The sequence below is a fragment of the Myotis daubentonii genome, chromosome 4 (assembly GCF_963259705.1).
Source record: "Myotis daubentonii chromosome 4, mMyoDau2.1, whole genome shotgun sequence".
Lineage (NCBI taxonomy): Eukaryota > Metazoa > Chordata > Mammalia > Chiroptera > Vespertilionidae > Myotis > Myotis daubentonii.
This window is the reverse complement of record NC_081843.1, coordinates 63,603,959-63,631,427: the sequence shown is the minus strand read 5'-3', so window position 1 is coordinate 63,631,427 and position 27,469 is coordinate 63,603,959. Positions and strand designations below refer to the sequence as shown.

At 40.1% G+C, this 27,469-nt stretch overlaps 1 protein-coding gene across 6 annotated transcripts in view; it reads right to left on the bottom strand.

The window, feature by feature from the left end:
* Positions 1-27,469, bottom strand: part of ARB2A (ARB2 cotranscriptional regulator A) — a 381,447-nt gene that overhangs the window by 1,972 nt on the left and 352,006 nt on the right. The window lies entirely within an intron of this gene.

Genomic DNA, 27,469 nt, shown 5'->3' with positions numbered 1-27,469 from the left:
GGTGAGGTCATTAATCTGTTTTTGACTCCTTGTGATAGCTCATATCATTTCACCAGTAGATTCACAACTGAACAATTTTTACATTAAAAAAATAAAAATAATAATAGTAAGACTCTCCCATAGAAATAATGAGTGAGTAGCTTTAAGACAGTTGAAATCTCTTCCTAGATCACTCAATTATGCAGAGAGATACTCCCTGGAAGTCTCCAGATTCAGGGCCTCTGTCTGATACTTTAACATTGTTAATGATAATTCTTTAGTCTGTAATAGTAGGTCATTGCTATGGTTACTCTACAATGGTGCAACACTTTGCTTTCCCCTTCAGCTATTTGCTGAGACCTGGTAACCACATTTGTTGCCTAGCAACAGTTTTGTGACAGTATCACAATCCCAGAGTTACAACAATAAGGATGCTATGGCTGCAGTTGACCAGAGAGCAGAAAGCTACAATCTGTGCATGTGACTTAGCTGTGGGAGCTGGCCCTAGGAAAGAACCCCTCTCTTTATAGGTCCCCTCACAAGGATGGTCTCTATCCTCTTTTCCTTTGCAGATCCACCTTATAAACCCGCATTTGAAACTAGGATCCAGTATTGAAGCCATATCCTTGCGAAATATCTCCCAACACTACTGTATTCAGACTTTTTAAAAAAAATGAGGTCATTTCTCTATATGCTTACTCATTTTCGGCAAAATTAAATGTTATTCAATGGGAGAGAGGGTTTATCCTGGCAAATCCTAAAAGTGACTGACTGGATTTTGACAAGTCTTTTTTTAAAAAAATATATTTTATTGATTTTTTACAGAGAGGAAGGGAGAGGGATAGAGAGTTAGAAACATCGATGAGAGAGAAACATCAACTCAGATGCCTCCTGCACACTCCCTTCTGGGTATGTGCCCGCAACCAAGGTACATGTCCTTGGCCGGAATCGAACCTGGGACCCTTGAGTCCGCAGGCCAAACAGGTTAGGGCGATTTTGACAAGTCTTAACATAATTCTTGGTATAAGAAATTACACATATGCCTGTCTGCATCAATAGGTGCGTAAAATTTCAAGTTCTTTAAAGTATATGTAACGTCCAGATATTTATCATTATAATTTTGAATTTGGAGGCATTTATATTCTCTGAACCCAACTGAGCAGTTCTACACATGGTCAGACATATCAACTTTATATATAATATTTTGTGGGTATATCTAGAAGGAGGCCCAGTTTCTGGAAAGGTTTATGAAATACCTGTCCCTATTTCTATAGTGCTTGCAACTCTAGTTTCATTTCAACAATAACTGCTAATTGCACTTATAATGATGATAAAATATTTTAAAATCAATTGTATTTCTTCTTTTTGAAAGTCTATTCTCAGTTGCATACTTCATGGCTAGCCCCAAACAGAGTAAGAAAAAAAAAAAAAGGTGTTAATTGTCTCTTTTCCTTCTCATTTCCCATGCTTCCATGCTCATTTGGCATTTCCTCCATAGTGATCACACTTACACTTACTAGTGTTACCAAGACTATGATCAATTTGTAAGCTATCTCACGGAGCTCTTCTCATAATTCCTTCCACCCCCTGAAAACCAATTCAATCTATGAATCTAGAGGGACCTGAGGAGTCAATGGTCTGAAGCAATTTTAACTCCTTTATTTATTTTTTTCTTTTCTAGTGACAATCTTTCTGAAGGATGAACAAATTTCCCTGGTGATAAAATCACTACAAAGGCTTTTTAGTTTTAGCTCATGATTACTCTCTGCTTGATTAGTCCTTGGCTGAAAAGACCAAAGTCCCTGAGATAACCAAGTATCTGCACTGGCTCTCAACATTGACTCTTGTAATTTAAGAGTATAAATAATGAGAATGTGTACTCTGTCAGAGGAAGGGAAATTGCTAAGAATAAAAGTAATAAGCAAGGTGGGTTAGAAACTGAATTACAGAGAATGGCATGGGGGAGGGAGAATTCTCCCTAAACGAAGGAATATTTTATAGAAATAATGGCTTACTTTTAAAAATTTTTGAAAGTAGATTTTTAATAATTTAAAAATAGAATTTCTACATTAGGTAAATGCATGTCCATCTGGAACTGCATATACACATTTCAAGAACATGTTTTAAGACCATTTAAAAAATTCAGGACCAAAGTTCAAAGAAAATACTTACAAATTTATATGACTATACACCCATGGCAATGCTTAGAGAATGGAAACTTTCAAGAGCAGCTTTCTAGTATTTAAAGCCTACACCACTTCAGAGGAAATTATCCCACTAGGGCAGAAACACTAGGCCCGTGGTCGGCAAACTGCGGCTCTCGAGCCACATGCGGCTCTTTGGCTCCTTGAGTGTGGCTCTTCCACAAAATACCACGTGCGGGTGCACGTACAGTGTGATTGAAACTTCGTGGCCCATGCGCAGAAGTCGGTTTTCAGCCTGGGCGAGTCTATTTTGAAGAAGTACTGTTGATATTTGGCTCTGTTGACTAATGAGTTTGCCGACCACTGCACTAGGCCATTAAATTATCTATTCATAAAAAGATAAAAAAGAAAAGTTTAGGCCAATAAAAAAAGCAGCCATTTATTAATAAACTGCAATGATGTGTAAGTGACATGGAAACTAGTCCATTTCGCACTACCATGCTATTTTAAAGGAGACGACATAGTCTGATAGTCAGAGCCTGGTGTTTCCTCTACCACAGCTTTACCCTGATCAAAAAGCTCCTCTTTTTAGGGATTGTGACTCTTTACACTTTTCAAACCACCATTTCTTTTCTTTTTTTAAAAATATATTTTTATTGATTCCAGAGAAGAAAGAGGAATAGAGATACAGAAACATCGATGATGAGAGAGAATAATTGATCAGCTGCTTCCTGCACTCCCCACACTGGGGTTCAAGTGAGTCCGCAGCCCGGTCATGTGCCCTGACTGGGAATCAAACTGTGATCTCCTGGTTCATAGGTCAATGCTCAACCACTGAGCCATGCCAGTTGGGCCAAACATCATTTTCTTAATATAGAGAGGCCCAGACAATGTAGGGAATAAAGGGTTTTCTCATATTTAAATGTCTGCCATGTTCTCAGGGAATGATTTTTTAATCCTTTGGATTGAGAGGCTTGTTCGTATTGGATAAGTCACCTTTGGTCTCCCAATCCATAAAGTCAAGTCAGTATTAAAAGAAGATGTACAGGATCATAGTGCTTTATTATGAAAAAGTGCTTTGCTCAGTCTCAACCAGTGGTTCTCAACGGGCACAGCAGCAGCCCCTGGGGCATTTTGGAAATTTGCAGTGATGTTTTTGGTGGCCAAAGCATTTACTGGGAGAAGGCCTGGAATGGTGGACACCCTGCAGTTTGCAGGGCAGTACAGCACTATGAATTGTTCTGTACCCTACATGGATTTTAAATATTCTACCAGCTATATGTACATGTAGCTGAAAAACTTATTTATAATTAGATGGGCTTAGAATTTAGATCTGTTTAACAAACAGTCAAAGTATTTTTGGCATGATTTTAACATACACAGAATTTCCCAGGAATCCAACCATCATGTAAACTGAAGGGATTTTGTACTTTATGTTGTTCAGAACATTACCAAGAGTGGTTTACCACATGAGAAAATCTCATCACCAATGGCATCACTGTCCACTGCACCTGAGTTGCCAATAAACACACCTGCCTTTGTAGCTCTCAAATTCATGGTGATGCTATCCACTGGCCCAAGTATCTGACTACCATATTATGCCTTCTCATGTAGCTTTTTCTGAGCACTTTAAATATTGATATGCATATTATTTTTATTATAAGCTTCTTTTTCTTTTATCCTTGCTATATGTTTAGTGCATTACAATAGTAGATGGGTTATGTTATTTTTAGATTTTATTTCAGGATAGTAAAAGCAATGCATAATGTTTGTTGTAATAGAAGGTATTTAGATGATCAACGGTCAGATTAAATAAAAATGAATAGTTAATTCTTTTTTTTATCACATTAGAGATTAATTTTCCTTATAATCTGAACCCTAGTCTATCTCTTTTATGCTTATACAGACAAGAACATGTCTTTTATTTCTCTTAATGTTTCTTCTAAAAATACTGTTTATCAATGATGTTGTTCAGTGTGAAATAATCAAAAGGTTAGGGGAGAGGGGACCTTCCAATTAAAATACTACACTGAATATCTACCCTTTATCTATCACTTGTTTTAAAACATGAACTGCAGCAATTTTCAAAACTGTAAAGATAGCACAAATGGTCGAAAGAATTAGGAACTTTAAGTATGAAGGATGAAACTATAAATCATATAAGAAAGATAAAATTGCTAAACTGTTTCATTTGTTTTCCCGAAAGACTATATATTTAAGAAAAAGTGTCTTATAATGGAACTGAGAAAGAGGGAGACTACATTTATGTAATAGCATTTAGAAATTAAAGAAAAATGGGTGGAAATAGCACTGAGAGTAGAATTCTCAAAGAACAAGCTAAGAGAGAAGAAAACATTGCTGTATCTTCTGTCTGGTCTATTCCCCTTACTTTTTGTGATGGCTTCAATCCAATTGTTTCTTACAAGTCTGCTTTGTCCACACTCCTCTTCACTTGGTCTTAGTACTTATATTGGAAGAAGTAGGTTATTTACTTCTTCAATGAATCTTTTAATAAATTGAAGAATTCTCTGGGAAAGTAATCATTCTTTAAATGATATTATTCACACACACACACACACACACACACACACACACACACACACAAGATTTGCTAGAGATGAGGCTTACTAATACAATTGGATGGATGGTCTAAAAGTAAGTTGTCACCAAAGAGATAATTTGGAAGAATTCCTTGGTCAGCCATTTATTATTCTAATTATTGCTAGTCACCTTATTTTTACATGGTCCTAGACCCGTGGTCTGCAAACTGCGGCTCCCGAGCCACATGCAGCTCTTTGGCCCCTTGAGTGTGGCTCTTCCTAAGCCTTAGGAGTACCCTAATAAAGTTAATAACAATGTACCTACCTATATAGTTTAAGTTTAAAAAATTTGGCTCTCAAAAGAAATTTCAATCCTTGTACTGTTGATATTTGGCTTTGTTGACTAATGAGTTTGCCGACCACTGTCCTAGACCAAAAGGTCATGGACTATCTCTATAGTCTATCCATAATTTACATTTCAGGGGAATGGCCTAGAATAGGGAATATAACTGTTTATAAAGTCATCTGTAAATATGAAGTATCATTTTTATATCTTTGTTTCAAGGTGGAAAAGCTAGCATGTGCCCTAACCCTCTCATTGACACTCCCTCTCCTCTACCCCCTGACAATGAAAGAATTAGTTTTTAAAGCAAAAGAAAATGAATACATTTTATGTTTCCTATGATAAAAGGTGAGAGAAAAAGACCTAGAAAGATATGAAACATTAACAGGATAACTTGTCTATGATATTTTCAAAATGACAAGGCTTGATTTTAAAAATTGATCTTTAACAAGAAAAAGAAATATGGGCAATTAGGAAATAATGAAGACCCTGTCAATATAGCTATGTTGATAATAACAGGTAAGGGAATTCTTGAGAAAATCTAATATATAAAAATCAGGAGGTCTGTAATATGCATTACTGAGTCCCAGCGGGATTAGCTAATGAATTTATGAGCTCACCAGCAGTTATTTTTAGAAAGTTATAAAGAATTAGAGAAATACCAGAGCACTGAAAAATAATGTGCCTTCTAAAAGATATAAAATATAACTACTAAAATTCATTTTAAAATGAATTCTAGAGCTTCTAAGGAGAACATCATTAAAAAACCCAAACTTTCCAATATTTGAACAGTTAAGGGTGCCTAAAGGAGACTCTCCCAGTTAGAAGGCACTAGTGTGGACTCAGCCACACTGGGGGCAGGTAATAAACGGAGTGGGGTGAGGTGTTCACATGGCTCAGGAAACATGTTGCATTGCCTTGTTAAATTACTTGAGTAAGATATAGGCAAGTCCCTTACCACTGCTAACCACTGTTGCAAGCCCTGTAAAGCTGAAACTGTTGAGACCCTAAAAGAAAGTCATCAAGCTTGACCAGAGAGATAAAAGGTAGGCTGAAACAAACATAAAATCAGTGGTAGAAACTTTTAGGTCATTTGCAGCTTCTGGAGCAGTCTGTCCTTTCCTTCAGCCTCTTGTCAATCTCTCACACATTGAATCTGGCAGACCCCTCTAATAAACCATCTCCTAACTAATAAAAAATGGACACATTTTTATTGGTTCAATGACCTATTAAACCCAGAAAGTTGGTGTAGAAGTGTGCTTTCTTTGGTTTTAATTCTTGTCTCACACAGTACTCTTACTGTTGCCACAAGCTTGGCCTCCATGGATATTGTTTCCCTTTAAAATTTGAGCCCAGGGATGGGCAAAAGCTCTCTTTTCCCACTTTCCCTTTGTCATTTTCAAAAGTAACTTTAACAAAGAATTGTAAGAGCCGAGTACTATATAAGGTAATGCAAAGAACCAAACAATAGTTATTTCGTAAGTACAGGTTCCTGATTATTCCCAACACAATCAGCAAAGAGCTGAACTGGACCTCATTCTAGAATAAACTGTCAGAAAGGATTGGCCCTAGCTGGTTTGGCTCAGTGGACAGAGTGTCGGCTCTCTGACTGAAGGGTCCCAGTTCGATTCCAGTCAAGAGCATGTACCTTGGTTGCAGGCTCGATTCCTGGCCAGGGTGAGTGTGCGGGAAGCAACCAATGGATGTTGGTTGCCTCTCTGTCTCTCCCTTGCCCTTTCACTCTCTCTAAAAATCAATGAAAAAAAATGAAAGTATCCTCAGGTGAGGATTAACAACAACAACAAAAAGACTGTTTGTTCCTATGTAGGTACTGTTTGTTCCTATGTAGGTAGGTGTGGCTTATGGCTGCTAGTTTGTGTGTGTATGTATGTGTGTGTGTGAGAGAGAGAATAAACTACAAAATACTTATTTCTAAATAAAACAAAACCTTTACTAATCCAATATAAATTTTTTGTTGTCCTCCTCTCTCAGTTGTGGATTCTACTTTATATTTTGTGAGCAGATACTTTTACCGGAGGTCCTGTGATTGGTTAATTTATACAGTCATACATGTATTTACTGTATGTCAGGTACTATTTCTGGAGCTGAGATACAGTGGTGAGCAAGATATATAATGGCTCTGCTCTGTAGCACACATGTTAGTAGGGATGACAGGCAGAGAGTCAGAAGCACTGTGAAGAAAACACAATAGGAGGATGTGAATAGATGAGAAGGAGGAGGAAGAAAAGGAGGAGCAGGAGGATGAGGAGGAGGGACAAGGAGGTGGTCCTCAGGTTCTCAATTTAGATTGGATGGAGAAGACTTGTGACCTGAGACCTGAATGGCAAGAAGGCAGATGAAGTCTGGGGCGAGTGCTGCAGGCAGAAATCTGGAAGAACAAAAGCAGGGGCTCTGAGGCAGAGCTTGTTACGTGGAGAAATGGAAAAGTTGGAGTGACTGGAGAATGGCAGGTGAGGGGGAAAGTGGTATTAGATGATTCAGAGAGGTGGGCAGCCTCTAAGCCATGTGAGGGCTCACAGGCCATAGTGACAAGTTTCAATTACATTCCAAGTGCAATGGTCTGTTTGCAGAGTTTCAAGCATTTTAAAAAGTACATTGGTTGGCGTGTGGTGAGTGGATTGTGGGGAGTTAGAATGATGGATTTAACCCTTCCTGACTGCATTTGAAACTCCTCCCACCGATACAACGTTCTCTGGGGCTCACTCTTCTACTACACACTTCAGAATATAAACCCACATACTGCTAGTTTGCCTGAATGAATGAATGAATGAATGAACAAGTGATAGAATAATAGTGATATTTAGTAAGAGGTGAGAGTCTAATCTATAATATCTATAACATTAAAAGCATAATATGCTAATTAGACCAGATGTCCTTCCAGACAACCTTCCAGACAAAAGCCAGGACTGCGAGGGAAGCCCAGGTCCCAGGTGCCAGAGGGAAGCCCGTGCCAGCAGCCTGGGAAAGGAAAGCCTACTCTTGCACGAATTTCATGCATCAGGCCTCTAGTACAATAGTATTTCAAAGTAGTGGGTAAAAAAATGGAGTTGAAGTAGAAACAGAGTTTTCCTCAACAATCCTGCTCTTGTTATACGTGCTGATATGTCTGGTTCCTCAGCCCTTAGAAGAAATGTAGTGGAAAGGTATTGGGACAGGGACTAAATGTAGCATTCCATTTCTGCATGCAGTCCAAGCTAACTGGTGGGCTTATTTTCCAGGAAGGCTTTTCCATTAAGGTTTTCATTTCTCTGAATGGACATAACATTCTCTTTACTTGAGCTCAAAGCCTCTCAGTCATCTTTGCTTTTTTCCTCTCCCTTGTTAGCTGCCTCCTGATCCAGTCAGTTACCAAATCCTGACCAGTACACCTCAACAAAGTTTTTCAGTCTCTTTCTTCCTTTTCACCCCCCACTGTTATCACTCTAGATTTAATGACCTATCATTTAAAATCCAGAAACATCCTCCTAATTTCATTGCCTTCAGTCTCTCCTTCTCTATCTCATACACTATCTACCAGATGAAAATTTTAAAGTATAATTTGTCTTATATCTCTTCTTTGCTCAAAAATATCCAATGGCTCTCTTAATTTCTCAAATTAAGTAGAAATTAATTAGGTTTAAAGTCCTTCATTCTCTGGTTCCAGTCTTCTTTTCTGGGTTCATCCTTACACTCTTCTTTTTTTTTTTTTAATATATTTTATTGATCCTTTACAGAGAGGAAGGGAGAGAGACAGAGAGTCAGGAACACCGATGAGAGAGAAACATCGATCAGCTGCCTCCTGCACATCTCCCACTGGGGATGTGCCCACAACCCAGGTACATGCCCTTGACCGGAATCGAACCCAGGACCTTTCAGTCCGTAGGCTGATGCTCTATCCACTGAGCCAAACCAGCTTCGGCTACACTCTTCTTCTATACTGGTAAGAATACTCTATTCTCCCAGGCCCAGATCAATTGACATTGCATAAACCTTTTCAAAATCTGAGAAACTGGGCATATGTGATTCTGGTGATTTTGAAGTCCAGCCAGAGAAGAGATAACCACTGTAAAGGTTTTGAAGGCAAGGATCAAACTTGATTCATGTTCAACACAGATTGATAAAATATACCTTATGCTGAAGTGTATGCTGGCTTTCAGAGTTACGAAATAAATTCCTCTAAAATTGTTATGTAATGGCAGTTGGATACTCTATAATTAAAGCTGAAGGAAGTAGAGTGCTTCTCTTGCCTCTCCAATATACTGATGAGGGGATCCACAGTCCATTAGCAACTAGTTGATAAGCACTGACAAATACTGAAAGTATCTCCTAGATCTCTTTAGCTGCTAAAATGTAAATATAGCTTAGAATCAAAAGAGGTTAGGAAAGTGTCAAAACTGAGAATTCGCAGGGAGTCAAACTTTAACTGTTCAAGAGCTTGCAAGATGGAGCTGACCTGGTCCAAATTTAGATGTAGACAGAAACATATCTAAACTAATAAAAGAGAAAAATGGTAATTGGCATACGACGATACCCTTTTCATTGGCTAATCAGGGCTATATGCAAATTAACTGCCAACTATGATTGGCAGTTAACTGCCAACTAAGATTGGCAGTTAACTGCCAACTAAGATTGGCAGTTAACTGCCAACAAGATGGTGGTTAATTTGCATATGTAGGCACAATGCAGGGAGGCGAAAGGGAAAGCAGGAAGAAGCCCCCTGCCACTGACAGTGATCAGAAATCCAGGGGGGAGCTAAGAGCTGGGGGGCAGGGCAAAGGCGGCCCTGGGGCCGCCTTTGCCCTGCCCCCCAGCCATGATCGGAGAATCAGAAGCCTTTGCCGCCCTGGCCAGTGATAGCAGGAAGTAGGGGTGGAGCCAGCGATGGGAGCTGGACACGGTCGAAGCTGGCAGTCCCGGGAGCTAGGGGTCCCTTGCCTGGGCCATAAGCGGAGCCCACGATCGCGGGGCTGCTGCAGCTGCGGGTCCCCGCTGCCCGAGCCGGACGCCTCAGGCCTGGTCAAGGGGCCGATCCGGTGATTGGTGATCGGAGGGTGATGAGGGTCAACTCCTCTGGCCGAGGCATCAGGCCTGGGCGGGGGGCTGAGCCAGGGATTGGGGGGATATGATGGTCCCCTTGCCCAGGCCTGAAGCCTGGGTCACAGGCGTCAGGCTTGGGCGGGGGGTGGAGCAAGCGATCAGAGGGAGATGGGGGTCCCCTGCCCAGGCATGATTCCTGGGCCAGAGGCCTCAGGCCTGGGCGGGGGCCAGAGCCAGTGACCGGGGGGAGATGGGGGTCCCCTGTCCAAGCCTGACACCTCTGGCGGAGGCGTCAGGCCTGGGCAAGGGGCCGATCAGGCGATCAGAGGGTGATGGGGGTCTATGCCTCTGGCTGAGGCATCAGGCCTGGGCAAGGGGCAGAGCCAGCAATCGGAGGGGCCTGGGGGACCCCTGCCCAGGCCTGATGCCTGGGCCAGAGGCATCAGGCCTGGGCTGGGGGCAGAACCAGTGATGGGGGGAAATGAGGGTCCCCTGCCCAGGCCTGACGCCTCTGTCAGAGGCGTCAGGCCTGGGCAAGGGGCCGATCCTGCGATTGGAGGGTGATGGGAGTCAACGCCTGAGGGCTCCCAGTATGTGAGAGGGGGCAGGCTGGGCTGAGGGACACTCCCCCCACACACACACACCCAGTGCACGAATTTCGTGCACCGGGCCCCTAGTCCTATCTAATAATAGACAAACATGGTAATTGACCATACCTTCACTATGCCCCTCATTGGCTAATTAGCACGATATGCAAATTAACCGCCAACAAAGATGGCGGCTAATTTGCATACTGCAGACAGGGCGGGCCAGCACGAGCCGCCATCCGGCCCAGTGTGCTGCCTAAGCCATGCCCCCAGCTGGGACCCCCGAGCGTGGCCCTGGGTGGGCAGGACCCCCGTGTGTGGTCCTGGGCTGCGGAGCTTGGTGGTGCGATCAGCCTGAGGAAGCCCTATTCTTGCAGGGGCTACTAGGGGCCCGATCAGAGACACAAACATGCAGGCCCAGCACCCAGCAGCCCCAAGCCCCACCATCACGGTGCTGGGGATGCTGGGGGGATCAGAGACACAAACCTGCAGGTCTGGCACCCAGCAGCCCCAAGGCCCACCACCTTGGTGCTGGGGCCTGATCGAAGACACAGATCTGCAGCCCCAGGACCCAGCAGCCCCAAGCCCTGCCATCAAGGTGCTTGGGCTGCTGGGGGATCAGAGACACAAACCTGCAGGCCTGGCACCCAGCAGACCCAAGGCCAGCCACCACGGTGCTGGAGGCCGGATGAGAGACACAAAACACAGGAGGGCCCGGCACCCAGCAGACCCAAGCCCTGCCACCATGGCGCTGGAGCTGCTGGGGGCCAGAATCGAGGCACAAACCCGCAGGGGGTCCCTGAACCCAGCAGCACCAAGCCCTGCCACCACAGTGCTGGGGCTGCTGGGGGCAGGATCGGAGACACAAACCCGCAGGGGCGGGGCTGGCACCTAGCAGCCCCAAAGCCCACCACCTCGGCGCCGGGGCTGCTGAGGGCAGGTTCAGAGACACAAACCCTGCGAGCCCTGCACAGGACGGGTGCTCTGCTCCAGGTGAAGTGCTTTCCCTCCAAACCAGCTCTCCCTGGGAGTCCGGCGCGGAGGGCGCTCTCCCTGGGAACCTGGAAATCCGTCTCTGGGGCGACTGTGCAGCAGCCACGCCTGGCGAGCCACAGAGAGGGTGACCTATCCATGCGGATGTGTACGCTGGTGGAGGCCACACAGCTGCCATAGTTGAAGTTGTCCTTGATGTAGGAGTGGGGGTAGTGGGGATCAGAGTGGGCCAGGTTGGCAATGGAACCTCAGCTCCCCACCGAATGACTAGAGCACACGGTCCTCAGTCACTTCCTGAGCAGCAGTCAGCCCTGACTGGGGATCAACCCAAAACCTAAGTAGGTGCCCTGGCAGAATGGAACCCAAACCTTTGCTGTAGCAGAGGAGCTCCGACCCACAGCAGGGGCCAGGGCAGCTGGCGAGTGCAGCGGCGGTGGTGGGAGCCTTCGCAGAAGCACTAAGGAGCAGCAAGCTGAGCGGCAGGAAGTAGCAAGCAGGTGGGGGGTAAGGAGGGAGGGGTTCCGGACTGCGAGAGGGCACAGGCCGGGCTAAGGGACCCCCCCAGCCATCCCCAGTGCACGAATTTCATGCACTGGGACTCTAATCAAATATAAAATAAAAAGATGTGGAAAGGACCGTAGACAAAATTTCATATGAGAGTTTCATTTCACAGGTAAAATCTAAAGTTTAGAGAGGTTGTGATAGGCCGAAGTTACACAGGTATTTTGCTGTAATATAGTCAATATTTATAAATCAGTTAAGCACTGAAAATGAAAACAACTTTCAGTAGATGAACATCTAATTGCTTTAAGCTCCATTTCAATATTTATTTCCTCTAATAAATCACCTTTACTTCACACCAACTACTCCCTTTCTTTATGTTTCAGTATTTTGTATATGGTGTGTATTAGATTACCATATACTTGCTTTGCTTAGCTAGTCATTCCATGTATTACAAATACCTTGCTTTATCTCTAAATCCTTTGGAGGTAATCCCTTAAAACTTTTTATTTCAGAAATCATGATTGAGGCTTAATACATGTTTGTTGTATAAACAACTGTCTGGGACAGAATTCATCAGAAAACTGATGCTGATTAAATGTTATTAAACATATAACAAAACATAAAATCACAGAAAATTTCTATGGCTTTTACACTACTTTGATGATGATTTCCATTTTGAAATTAAGGAAATGGAGATGTATACAGAAGATCATGAAAGTAAAAACTTGTGAATTTACAAAGCAAAATGCTGTTGGTATTCTGAAGACATTTTGTATTGTTTTGTCAGATTTTCAAAACGACAGCTCTTTACTTTGTAGTCAACAGGAAGTGGAGAAAGGAGGAGGTTGTAAATTAGTCATTACAGATTATCCCAGTCACTTAATGATTTGAAATTGTAATAAAGCTTATAGGACAATTTTGGGAGAACTAATATATTTACAATACTGGGTCTTCCAATCAATGAACATGCTATATACTGCCATTTGTTTAGATAATTTTTGATGCCTCTTAATAAAGTTTTATCATATTTTCCCAAATTGATACTTTGTACTTCATTTTTGGCTGCATTAATTCATAATTACATTTTTATTCTGAGATAATTATAGATTATATTCAGTTGTAAGAAATAACACAGATTGATCTTCTGTGTTCTAATTTCCCCCAATGGTAGTAACACCTTGTAAAAACCTTAGTAAAGCCCTGGCTGGTGTGACTAAGTGGGTTGGAGTGTTGTCCTGTGCACCAAAATATTGCAGGTTTGATTCCCTGCAATGACACATGCCCAGGTTTTGGGCTTGATTCCTGGTAGGGGAGTGCAGGAGGCAACCAACTGATGTTTCACTCTCACATCAATGTTTCTCTCTTTCTCCCTCTCTCTTCCTCTCTCTACAAAAGTCAACATATATTTAAAAAAACAACCCCATAGTAAAATATGACATCCAGGATGGTGACAATGCTACAGAATATTTCCATCAGCATAAAGATCACTCACATTGCCCTTTTATAGCCACACCCATTTCCCTTCCAAATCCCTCCTTAACCCTCACAACCACTAATCAGTTTTTTTAAAAAAAAATATTTTTATTGATTTAAGAGAGGAAGGGAGAGAGAGATAGAAACATCAATGATGAGAGAGAATCATTGATTGGCTGCCCCCTGGATGTCCCCTATTGAGGATCGAGCCCACAACCTGGACATGTGCCCTTGACTGGAATCGAACCTGGGACCTTTCAGTCTGCAGGCTGGTGCTCTATTCACAGAGCCAAACCAGCCAGGGCTAATCTATTCTTTATTTCCATAATTTTGTCATTTCAAGAATCCTATATAATAAAGAGCTGATATGCTAATTAGACCAAACAGCAGAATGACCGTCCGGACATCCTTCCAGATGACCGTCCGGATGACCTACCGGACAAAGCCGGGGCTGCGAGGGCTGGCCAAGGCAGCTGGGGCTGCGAGGGCTGAGCCCCTTGCACGAATTTCATGTGTTGGGCCTCTAGTGTCATATAAATGCAACCATACAGTAACCTTTGAGATTGGCTTTCCAAAAAATTTAGCTTAATTCCCTGGAGGTTTTCCTAGGTTTTGTGTGTATCAAAAGGTTGTTTCTTTTTATTGCTGACTAGTATTCTGTGGTATGGATGTACCACACTTTAACTATTCCCCTGTTGAAGGGCATCTGGGTTGTTTCCAGTTTTTTGGCTATTATAAATAAAGCTGCTATAAACATTCATGTACAAATTTTCATGTGAAATAATTTTCATTTTTCTGGGATAAATGCCCAAGAGTGCAACTGCTGGGCTGTGTATTAATTGCATGTTTAGTTTTCCAAGAAACTGCCACATTGTTTTGAGTCATTGAACCACTTTACATTCCTTCCACTAATGTGTAAGTGATCTAGTTTCTTTGTATATTTGCCAGTGATGTATTAAAATTGGGTAGACTGATTCCTCCCACTTTAATCTTCAAAACTGTTTAAAGTGTTCTAGTTCCTTTGCTTTTCCATATAAATTTGAGAACAATCTTGTCTATATCTATTGACCTTGCCCCAAAAGGTATCACCTTGAGCTCTAGAGGATCCAGAGACTAAAGTTAGTCATGCAGGTGGTCAACCATTTTATTTCTTCTAGTCATATTTTAAAAAAACTTTAAATTATACACTTAATAGCCTCAAATGTATTCATACCATTAACTAATGAGATGAGTAAAATATCACATAAAGCAAATTACAAATAACATAAAACTGGCATAAAATTACATTTTCAATGATGCAGTTGAAGAAAACCTAGCTGTCAGGTAATATCATCTACCTGCTGACCACTGGTCATGAAGGCTCCCTGTCACCTGATGATGAATACTGGCAGCTTCTGGAGCAATAGTTAGTTCTCAACCTTGGCTGCACATTAGAATCACCTGGGAATCTTTTAAAAATCCTGATTTCTGGGCCCCATCATCTGGAAATTCGGTTTCTTTGTTACTAATGTTGTGGCCTCACCCCATAACAAAGAAATAGAATTTCCGGAGGATAGGGCCCAGAAATCAGGATTTTAAAAAGATTCCCAGGTGATTCTAATGTGCAGCCAAGGTTGAGAACCACTGTTCTGGAATGTCAGCTATGCTCCTAGAACTGTGATTTCTTTTCATCCTGGTTATGGTAATATTGAAATAAACTATTTTTGTTATCTTCAACCTCCAAGTCTAGAGCTTTCTCACGCTCGCTGGTACTACTAGAATTTCATTCCCAGATCTCTTCCCAAAAGCATTTCCTCTCTGACTGTACTTTAAAAAACATCCCATAATGCAATTGCTTTCTATATGGCAGGAATCCTTAAAGGATTCTGAACTTATTTACACATACCATTAATACATATAGAATAACATCTTCAAGATAAAAATGAACTGATTTTAAATTAATACATATATTCACAAATATGGCATATAAATGTAGTGAATTCTTACTATTTATTAATTTAGAAAATGACATGATAACATATTAGATAGGACTCATTACTTTAATACCAGGTAATATTTCAGAGTATCAGGATAGAGAAAACTCATGAGCACTTAAATTAACAATAAGTTCCAACTGGGCGGGGGGGTGGGGTGGGGGGTGGGAGGGCGTCCCTCAGCCTGGCCTGCGCCTTCTCGCAGTCTGGGACCCCTCGGGTATGTCCGCCTGTCATGGGAGCCGCTGCGCTCGCCAGCCATGAGCCCAGCTTCTGGCTGAGCAGCGCTCCCCCCTGTGGGAGCGCACTGACCACTGGGGGGAACTCCTGCGCTGAGCATCTGATCCCTGGTGGTCAGTGCGCATCATAGCGACCGGTTATTCCGCTGTTTGGCCAATTTGCATATTATGCTTTTATTATATAGGATTATGAGTCACTGCATTGAGGTGATAAATGCAAACCAGTTGTGGAGAACAGATGATTTTTTTGCTTGTATCCTTCATGTTTACTACACTACAGAGAAACTTGGGAGAAGTAATCCAGAGGACATCAGGTGACCTGATAGTCTGTGATAGTCTGGCTTCCTCAAGAGACAAAATTAAGCACATCTAAAGGAATGGATGGATTGTTCTCCTTTAGACAATTGTATTTTTTAAGATAACTATATTATTTTTATTTTTGCCCAATGAGAATTGAGCAATAGAAAGTCTGAGCTTATATTCCATGGCAAAAACTTGGGTGACAGATTATTTTTGACATTTTGGAGTCATTAATATGCTTTAATATCCATTCAAATTGTGAAGACTAACAGGATATGTGCCCAAATAGATGGCTCTTCTATTTTAAAAAGGTGTGTGTAGTAGGGTGGAGGGGGTGGGGGGTGCCTAAAGGAATGTCTGGGAGGAAGGGCCAAGATAAAAAAAAAATAGTGTTGACTTTACTCCGATATGTGCATAAATAGATTATAGAGGTCCCAAACTGGATGGCACATCTGTAAAACTTTCAGCCTACAAGCCTACATATGATACTCTAGCCAGAAATCATTATCCATAAACAGCCCACAGCATATGGAGAATTTGTAAAATTCAATTTTAACCAACTTGATTTAAGTTGTAATATGATTGTAATATGTATTCCTAGTAATTATCATCATCATTAAGAAATGAAAGTTAAAAGAGTATTTACTGTGTTCCTAGCACGGCATTAAGCACTTTAATACACTAATTAATGTAAACCTAAGAATGATTTTACCAAGGTGGTATTACTTTCACTTTGCTGAAGAAACTGGAGTCTGGTGAGGTTATGGAGTTTTCTGACAATCACAGTGCTAGTAAGTATGAACTTAAAATCCATGAATGCGGGACTTAGTTTTGTTCAGCCTTTATTCCTATTGCCCTATAGCAGTGCTCAACGCATAGAGGCTTCTAAAAAATATTTGTTGAAGTCATTGAGTCCAAATGCCAACCTCTTAAACTCTATAGTACAGGGCTATGAGAATATAAGCGTACTGACGGTTTCAGTTTAAAGCAGATGACTTCTTCTTTTTTTCTTGAAGTAATGAGACATACTGTATCAACTTGTGTTGGTACAGTAAGTGGAAAAATGATAGCTATCTTCGGTGTACCATGTGGACTTCTAGAAGACATTTTGGTGCAACTAAGATTTTTTTTTCATTTTCATATTCTTTTCTTGAGCTGGTTAGCTTAAGTGTATAAAAGATTTGGTTTAAATAGTAAATGATTCGCCCTGGCCGGTTTGGCTCAGTGGATAGAGCGTCGGCCTGCGGACTCAAGGGTCCCAGGTTTGATTCCGGCCAAGGGCATGTGCCTTGATTGCGGGCACATCCCCAGTGAGGAGTGTGCAGGAGGCAGCTGATCCATGTTTCTCTCTCATTGATGTTTCTGGCTCTCTATCCCTCTCCCTTCCTCTCTGTAAAAAAAATAGTAAATGATTCACTTAATTTTATAAGGATAAATATGTATTATTTGTGATTTCACATCTATCTATCTATCTCTCACAACTGTAGACTGAATCATTTAAAGGATTCAGGAAAGTCCACAATTACTTCCTGTTTACCAAAGAGGAGTAAAATTGGAACATATGAATGGCCCAACAAAAGAATAGCCCCAACTGGAAAGTTTTTTTCTTAATGATGGGTCAATATTATACCAAAGATAAAAAGTATACAAACATTAATGCATTATCTATTTAATTTCTGTAGGCATTCATTTCTTCTCTTCATTTACTTATCAATTTCATCTTTTAAAAGCCAGATGAAAACCTGTTGTAAGATACAATTTTCTGATAATGCTTTTTTTTTTAAATATTTTTTATTGATTTTTTACAGAGAGGAAGGGAGAGAGATAGAGAGTTAGAAACATCGATGAGAGAGAAACATCGATCAGCCGCCTCCTGCACATCTCCTACTGGGGATGTGCCCGCAACCCAGGTACATGCCCTCGACCGGAATCGAACCTGGGACCTTTCAGTCCACAGGCCGATGCTCTATCCACTGAGCCAAACCGGTTTCGGCTCTGATAATGCTTTTAAAGGTGGACACTAAACACGTAAGTTAGTGTAGCAGCCATGTCACCAAATAAAAATGATGACCCATGCCACAGTGACATGATAAGGAAGTAGTTAATGCAATACAGAGTGTTACTGTTAATCGCATAGGTTAGCATGATACCGCTAAGATATCTCTGTATTCTGTTTTTCTATATGTATCATTATCTTTTTTTTTTTTGCTAAAACATCAATGTGAGTGTATCCTGAGTATAGAAGATGAGCATTTGCTCTTAGCTGACAACAGATAGCAATCTTTCATAAACCATGAATGCAAACCTATTGGAGAAAAGAGCCTCAAGGTCAATGCTCCTAATTTGAGAGAGTCAATCAACAGGTCATTTCCTAAACATGAGGTTTCTCTGTAACCATTCCAGACTAGTATTTTTCAAAAAAGAACAAATTTTCTCAACATAGCACATTAAGCTTCCAGTAGTTATAACATGGAAAGCAACATTTTCATGTTTATATAACTCACATCTCTTCTTGACATGAAATAATAGCCAAAAGGATAAGGGCAGCATCGGCCTCAGTGAAATAAATATACTGAACTATACAAAAATCTTGTTTCTTATCTTTTAAAAATTTATTAATTTTTGGTATTGATTTCAGAGAGAGGAAGGGAGAAAGAGATAGAAGAGAGAGAATCACTGATCGGCTGCCTCCTGCGTGGTCCACACTGGGGATTGCAGAGACCAGCCTAAAATTATTGCTGAAAGGTTACAAAATCACCCTCTTTGCTTACAAGATGGCTGCATATTAATCATGTGTCCTTGGTGACTCTCCCAAGTAAGGAGCTTATCACATCAACAGGGCACTCAATAGTCACAGGTAACACAGCCAGCTCTGTTCCTTATGAACTTGTCAATGATAAAGACAGTGTAAGAGTACTTTATTCCCAAAGAATTGGCAAAGCTTCCAGAGAATATTAAAAATTATAGTCCCAAAAGGACAGTTCAGTAAAAATTCACCAACCCTTTTTTATTATGAAGACTACTAATATGAGTCATTATGTCCCAAGGCAGCAGAACTAATGAGCACATAATAATAATTTAAATTCTATGACATTTAAACAAAATATATGACAACGAAGTAACAAAAACAGGCAATGAGCCTAATGTTTGCTAAGAGTAAAAGGAGATACTGTAGCATTTTTTATTTGAGTTGGTTCAGAAAGTACTTGACCTCTGTGGTGAAGCCTGTGGTCCTTTCTATGTCCATGCACAGGCACTACTATACCACATAGTAATGGAGAATGATGTGGAGCCATTTGTTATGGCTTCTGTACCTCCTCAGCCTGAAAAGCCCTCCCTTCTTGTGTCTATACTTCTTTCTTAACAGATCACAGGAATGTACTTCCTACCTTTAATGCCTAGCTGTGAGAACATCCATAAAATGCATTTTCCTCTCTTTGATATCATTGTATTTCTATTGCATTGTCCTTGTTCCTTTTAGCATGCTCATGTGTCCCCACATTTATTAGTTATCTTGACCGCCTATTGGACTGTTAATGCCTGTCTGTTCATTGAATTACTTGAACATACTCTTGGCCTAAGAACCCTCCATTTAAAAAACAAAACAAAATCAAACCCTCCCCTGATAACTGCAAAACTTTTATCACCACTTTCCTGTTTAGAAACTTTCCTTCTTAAAACCATTGATTAGTTTTCTGACTGAATCTGAGATCCATTTTTCTGTTCTTATGCCGGCAGCCTTCTGTTGCTAAAAGACACTGTTACTTTCCTTTCTCACTGGCATGTTAGCCACAGTTTCAGATTCACATTCCTATCATCACTCTACTTCTCTTTGTGTCTGCCTCCTCTTGAAAATATGTTTGTAGCTATGATGCAGTGGAGAGCACTCCAGACTTGCAGATATAATCTGTGGGTGAGATGTCCAGTTCTAACACTTTCTAGTTTTAAGATTCTGTGCAAATTATCTGGCCGAGTCTCAGTTTCTTTATGTATAAAACTAGAGGCCTGGTGCACGAAATTTGTGCAGGGCGGGGGTGGGGTCCCTCAGCCCAGCCTGCACCCTCTCCAATTTGGGATCCCTCTCACAATCCAGGACTGCTGGCTCCCAACCACTCGCCTGCCTGCCTGATTGCCCCTAACCTCTTCTGCCTGCCAGCCTGATCACCCCCTAACCACTCCCTTGCCAGCTTGATCAATGCCTAACTGCTCCCCTGCCAGCCTGGTCACCCCCAACTGCCCTCCCTGCAGGCCTGGTTGCCCCTAACTGTCCTCCCCTGGAGGCCTGGTAACCCCCAACTGCCCTCACCTGCTGGCCTAGTCACCCCTAACTTCCCTCCCTTCCCAGCCTGGTCACCCCTAACTTCCCTCCCTTCCCAGTCTGGTTGCCCCTAACTGCCCTCCCTTCCCAGTCTGGTCGCTCCTAACTGTCCTCCCCTGCAGGCCTGATTGCCCACAACTGCTCTCCCCTGCTGGCCATCTTTGACCACATGGGGGCGGCCATCTTGTGTTGGAGTGATGGTCAATTTGCATATTACCTCTTTATTATATAGGATGAAGATAATAATAGCACCTATTTCACATCTTTGTTTTGAGGAGCCTATGAGATGATATATGTGAAAGTACTTTAGTAGTATGCATTCTAAAGTACCATCCACATGTAAATATTAATGGCCAGTTTCAGATATATGGGATTTGTGTGTTCTTTACTCTCTAGATACATCCCCTCCAAGAGCTTGTTTTCTAGTTAATATTATCATTTGTGTGTGTGTATGTATATGAAACTGGATTGAACCAATTTATAGGACAGCTTTATAGTTACATCAGTAATAGAAAACTGAATGCTTTGCCATATATCCACCCATTTTCCTCACTTTCTCACTATGTTGAGTGATTCTATCATTCTAAGTATTTGAGTCTTTAAACCTGGTATCACCTTCAAATAGTGTTTAATGCGTATAGTGGATGCTTGTGGTCTTTTTTTTCTGCTGCCCAGCATATTCCATGCCTTAGAGAATATTACAGAATGTAAGTGGTGGTGGGGAACAGATGGGAAGTTTCACCATTTACAACCATTTAATAGTGCACAGGGAGGAGACAAAAAAAGTGGTTGGACTGATGTATTTCTATCACTTCTGGAGAAAACAACTCAGTCAGTGATGTTATATTATAGGTCTGCGGGACAAAGAGAACATGATGATTTCAAGTTCAATGAAGGGCAAGCAGTTGCAATAGCAGAAGTAGGCAGCCTCAAAGTGTGAAAAAATGAGCTAAAGGCGTATTACCACTTCCTCACTTCCTGCCGTCACTCTCCAACCGATTCTCCTGTTAAATGTTTGTTGTGACACTTATACTTACTAGCGTTTGAAATACTGTTTATTTCTTCATTTACTAGCTTTTCTTGTGGGAGGGCTTATATTTTACTATCCATCTACTCTGACTACAGTGTAAGCTCCTTCCAGGCAGGAACTTTGCTATGTCTGTTGCCGGAAACCATCCCAGTGCCTGGAACAGTGCCTAAAACAGTGCCAGGCACAGAGTGGGCATGTAGTCAACATTTGTGGACTGACTGACCAGTTAAGTCTTCTGAAGTAGTGGGAGCTCAGTAAATGTGAACTGAATTAGAAATGAAATACAAACACATTCTGAGATAAGCACTTAACTTCAAATGTTATGTTTTCCAGAGGGAAAAAGTATTATTATAAAAAATTAAAAAGATTCTTTAAATGCTTTTCAAAAAATATAGGTGCTAAGTACTAAATAGTAAAAGTGACAAGATATTGTACATGTTGCTTCAAAACTTTTGATAAGCCTGTTATCCTTAGTAACCCAATCTTTTGGGTAAAATGATCATTAAAAATATGATTAAGTTTCTGGAAATACAAGAAACCACGTATTTGGTTAAAAACTGAGTTCAATTTTAACCAGGTATTTGGTTAAAAACTGAGTTCAACGGTGTTTGTGTTACTCGGACTCTTACTAAAAAGAGCTGTTTTATTCCACAGAAATAACCTGAAAGATTCATGTGCTATTCACATTTATTTTGGAAGAAGTATAGTAAAAATAAATAAAATACCATTTATTATCTAGAATTTTAAAATATTTTCACACTTAAGTAGAGTTATTATTTTTTTGTGAAGGTGCTTTTTTTTTTTTTTTTTGTCCAAACAGTATAAAGTTGTGTTATTCTCAAAAGTATTTTGACTCAAATCTATTGTGTTCTAGGGTGAACTAGCTTCCTAAAAGCCTCATCATATTGATGAATAGGCCCACTGCCTAATGCTTAAGAGACAAAGATAGACGTTTCATGGAGACTGAAAATAATACAGGGCTAGTTCACCCCAAACACATGGGAGTTGCCTAAATGGATCAATTTTAGACATGTGGTGAGTTCATAGCAGTGAAGACTCTTAAATTTCTGTCTATTCTATTTTCTTAGCAGTAAAAATTATGAGAAAGGGAGAGGGTTTTGATGAAATAGGAGAAAAGGTGATTTTTGAAAACTGAAAATAATTTTAATGGAACTAGGTATTCTGGAAACTGTTTTCTTTTTTCTCTCTCTCTCTTTAAATTTATGGGGGTGACATTGGTTAATAAGATCATACAGGTTTCTGGTATTCATATCTATGAAACATGACCTGTATATTGCATTGTGCTGACCACCCAATCAAATCTTCCTTCACCAAATATTTAGCCTCTTTTACTACCTCCCGACGGGCCCTTCCCCTGGTCACCACCATGCTGTTGTTGGTGTCTATGAGTTTCAGATCCCACATGTGAGTGAAATCATATAGTTCTTAGCTTTTTCTGACTTATTTTGTGTAGCATAATATTCTCAAGGTCCATCCACATTATTGCAAATGGCAGTATTTAATCTTTTCCTATGGCTGAGTGGTATTCCATTGTTTACATATACCACATCTTCTTTATCCAGTCTTCTATCAAAGGACACTTTGGTTGTCTCCATGTCTTGGTCACTGTGAATAATGCTGCAATGAACATAGGGGTACATATATCTTTGCGAATGTTTTCAAAATTTTTGGGTAGATACCCAGAAAAGGCGTTGCTGGGTCATATGGTAACTCTATTCTTAATATTTTTAGGAGTCTCCATACTGTTTTCCATAGTGGCTGTACCATTTTACATTCCTACCAGCAGTGAATGAGGGTTCCCTTTTTCCCACAACCTCTCTAACACTTGTTATTACTTGTCTGGTTGACAACAGTCATTCTAGCAGGTATAAGGTAGTATCTGTAGCTTTGATTGCATTTCTCTAATAGCTAGTGAAGCTGAGCATCTTTTCATATATCTGTTGGCCATTTGTATGACTTCTTGGGAGAAGTGTCAATTCAGGTCCTCTGCCCATTTTTAAAAATTGGATTGTTGTTTGTTTAGTGTTGAATTGTATGAGTTCTTATATATTTGGATATTAACCCCTTGTCAGAACTGTTTTTTATGAATATCAACTCTTATTTGGTTGGTTGCTTTATTGTTTTGTTGTTGGTTTCTTTTGCTATGCAGAAACTTTTTAGTTTGTATGTGGCTTTCCAACTTTCCCAGCACCATTTATTGAAAAAGCTTTTTTTTTTCTACATTGTATGTTTTTGGCTCCTTTGTCAAAATCATTTGCCCAAGTACTAGTGAATTCTACCAAACATTCAAAGAAGATTTGATACCCATCATTCTCAAACTCTTCTAAAATAATTGCAGAGGCAATAATTCCTAACATACTTTATGAGGCTAACGTACCTTGATACCAAAACCTAGAAAGGATAACACAAAAAAAGGAAACTACAGACCAATTTCTCTATTGAATACAGATGCGAAAAATACTAAACAAAATACTAGTAAATCAAACAACGACATTAAAAAAAATAATACATCATGACCAGGGACAAAAGGATAGTTCAACATACGCAAATCGATCAATGTGATATACAACATTAACAAAATAAAGGATAAAAGTCATATGATCATATCAATAGACATAGGAAAAGCATTTGATAAGATACAACATTCATTTATAATTAGAAAGCTCAATAAAATTGGTATAGAAATAAAGTACCTCAACATAATAAAGGCCATATATGACTAAACCTTAGCTAACATCATACTCAATGGTGAAAAACTGATGGGGGAAGTAAACAAATTATTTCACAAAGAATTGGTTATTTACAAGTAAATCATGTGATGATTTCTTTGGTATTTATTGCAAGGAAAATATCTTTCCAGATGAGTGTATATGCTTTTGCTTTTCAAGTAAAAAAGATATTAGCTATTTTTTCTTCCTTTGATGATAAGAAAGCTAGAGATAAATTTTATTTTATTTTTAATCCTCATACAAGGATATTTTTCCATTGATTTTTAGAGAGAGTGGAAGAGAGAGGGAAAGACAGAGAGAAATATTGATGTGAAAGAAACACATCGATTGGTTGCCTCCTGCACGTGCCCCTAATAGGCCCAGGGCTGGGGAGGAGCCTGCAACCGAGGTATGTGCCCTTGACCGGAATCAAATCTGGTACCCTTCGGTCCGCAGGCTGATGCTCTATCCACTGAGCCAAACTGGCTAGGGCTAGAGATAAATTTTATATTAAATTAACACAATTATCATATCATAAGCTGATAATTATCTATATCTCTAAATATATCTAAAATAAAAGTGTTTAGAGGCACAAAGATATAAAATCTTCATACCTTTATTTTAACTATTATGTCTTTATAAATGTCTTATTTATTCAGGCTGACCAAGGAAATAAAGGACAAGGTACGGAGAGAGGACTAAGGTATACAATAGAAATAAAAAACAATTATGTCTTCTTAAAGTTTTATTTCACAATTACATTTGAAAAGCAGAACTGTCCTATATGTCCACTGCTGTATAAAATTATTACAGAAGTTCCAACTTAGACTCTTCTCTAAAACCTGTCATCCTATTAAAAATGGGGATCTCAATAGCTTTTAGCCCCATGACAAAAACAAGGGACAGATTAAAATTTCAATAACATATTTTGTTAAAAAAATCAGAATTTCATAATCTTTTGAAACTCTGTAGCACTTTAATGGAACTTCTAATAGTACCTAACATTTGACAGGATTCCACAGTTTGGCTCCTGCAAAGTGGTTTTTGACAGCCAATGTGCACGAACCAGGATCTACACTGAAACTTGAATTTGAGCCACTTAGACATTATGATGTTGCCCAAATGTGAAGTGGTTGCATTGGCAATACCATATCCTCTCTCTGAAGCATGAAACTGAGTTGGGGGATATTTAGCTACCAAACTAACAGACCTTATCTAAGTCTTGATCAGACAGAAAAAAAATTGAGAAAGACTTTCTGGCATCCATTCTTTGTGAAGACACAGAGAAACCAAATGAAGTTAACAGCTCTACAAAGGCTAGAAATTGTGGTGTCCTAGAGACTTCATCATCACTGCCATGTTCATTGATGCCAATGGACATTTATTGAGCTCTCACTATGTATTAGTACAATGTCAGGGGCTTTACTTAAAATGGTCTTGAAGGTCATGGACCTTATTTTATGGGTCCTTATAATTCCTTGTGCCGGGCACAGGGTTTTTGAAGATAGCAGATATTCAGCGAATATGTATGGATTGTAGGAATGAGCTTGCTAGAGACTTACAGTCTAATTGAGTGATCAGATAGAGGTGACTTGTTTGCTAGCAAGAACAGTAACCCAGTTTTAGTGTTTCTTTCTAGTACATGTCCAGCACAAAATAGAAATTTAAAAATAACCAGTTAATCAATAATGTGCAAGTAATTTTATAGAAAACATTCATTGAGCACTTACTATGCTTTACTTGCATTACTACATTGAATTCTCACAATGTGGAGATACCATATTGTCCCCATTTTAGAGATGACATAGCCAAAGTTTATAGGGGTTAAGTAACTTGCTTAGTTACTGAGATAATAAGTTGTACAGGCAGACTTGCACTTGGGCAGTCTTCACTAATGATAATGTACACATAAAAAGGTAAACAATATTGTGAGGTAGCCTTTGTTAAAGGCCGGCTGAATAGTAGAGACAATAAGTCCTCTAACTTTAGAATAAGAAGCAATTACTGAGGACTGGGATATGGGAACAGCTTTATGAAAAAAGTAGAACTTGAGGTGGGCTTTGAAAGAAGAGTAAGAATAATTAAGTATGGAGGAAGCAAGAAGACAAATGAACAAAGGATTGGATGGAAATGCTCATAATGTATTTGGAGATCAGAGTTAGACTTACGTGGATTGAATGAAAGAGTTCATATAGGAGGGTGCTAGAAAACCTAATTAGAGATTTAGCAGGAACAAGGGAGTTAAGGATTTAAAAGTTTGGGTTTCATTCTTTAGGCACAGGGGAGCCAACAAAGTTTTTTTTCATAGTGAAAGCTGCTTTTTAGGGAGATGTGTAGGATACAACAGAGGACAAGAGCTTAGAGACCATGAGATTCGTTTGGTAGAGGTGAAGAAGACCTGGACTGGCAGTGGCAATGCAGGGTAATTTTACAGATAAAAGCGAAAATAAGGACCAAAAAAACATGACTGCCTTGATGCTGGAGAGAGGGGTGAGTCAGTATCTGTGGCTGATAATGTCATTGTCAGGAATGGGGATGTTTAGGAAGGGAAGTTGGTTTTTGGAGAAGTACTAAACTTATACTCTAAAACACTTGTTTCCTATGGGTTTAAGGCACTTAAAAATCAAATCAGAAATATTTGGATACTGTTATAAGCCAGGAATTGGACCAAGTACAGGAGAAAGAATGGTAAACAGGTAAGATATGGTCCCTGTTTTCACAGACCTTGGAGTTTATGAGAAAAGTGAGGCACTAAAAAAATAATTACAGTAACACTAATGAATTTTTTGATGGTGGTGAAATATTGAGTATAATGGAAGCACATGTTAAGAGGGTATACAGAATGTAGTCCGGGATTTCCTTGAGAAAGTGACATTTAAACAATGGGTGATGTTAATAGTTTGGTGCCTCATTTTAGGGATAGTGATTTGTTTAAGACAGGTTATATACCAGATGTATCAATCTTAATACCTACTACCAACCACCGCTTCTAGTAAAACTACATTACTTATATAGATCTGCTTCACAGGACAGCAGTAGGGGCCATCTTTTATATGTCATGACCCTGCATTGTCCATCACAGCTGATTGAACCAGGAATGGACACTCATCTAAGTGCCGCTAGTTCCTAGGACCATCACCTATGGTCTGAAGCAAAGAGATGAGAAAAAAAATAATTTTCTTAAGAATCTGAATGGGAAAAACCAAGAGATTGGTGGAGGATTGCAGCTGAGGTAAAGTCAGAACTGGAGACACATGAAGACCATGTATTTGCCAAAGTT